The following is a 359-nucleotide window of genomic DNA, read 5'->3' on the forward strand; positions in this document are numbered from 1 at the left end:
TTCCCCCTCAGTGTAACAGACACGCTCTGCATTAATTTCCAGAGAAAAGCTTCTCTCAGTGTTTTTCTATTTCCGTCTGATACCTAAACTCTGTCGCAAAAAAGGAGTTTCATGTTGATAAAAATCCATGTCATCTCAGCAAATCCAAGTCAGATGTATTCCAAAATCTCAGCTTCGTCTGTGCCTTTTTTTTTAAGCTGCTTTATTCGCGTAGTTTCCGCACTTCTGCTGCACTCTGACCTCTTCCTCTGTCCCACTTGTCCAGCATTTGAATCTGTGTAGTTCAATGACAATGCAGCAACCAAAGTGATCCATGTAAAGAAAGGATGCAGCACATCGAAGCGCTCTCAGACAACAAG

Source organism: Gouania willdenowi, chromosome 6, assembly GCF_900634775.1.
Source record: "Gouania willdenowi chromosome 6, fGouWil2.1, whole genome shotgun sequence".
In the NCBI taxonomy this organism is placed as follows: Eukaryota; Metazoa; Chordata; class Actinopteri; order Blenniiformes; family Gobiesocidae; genus Gouania; species Gouania willdenowi.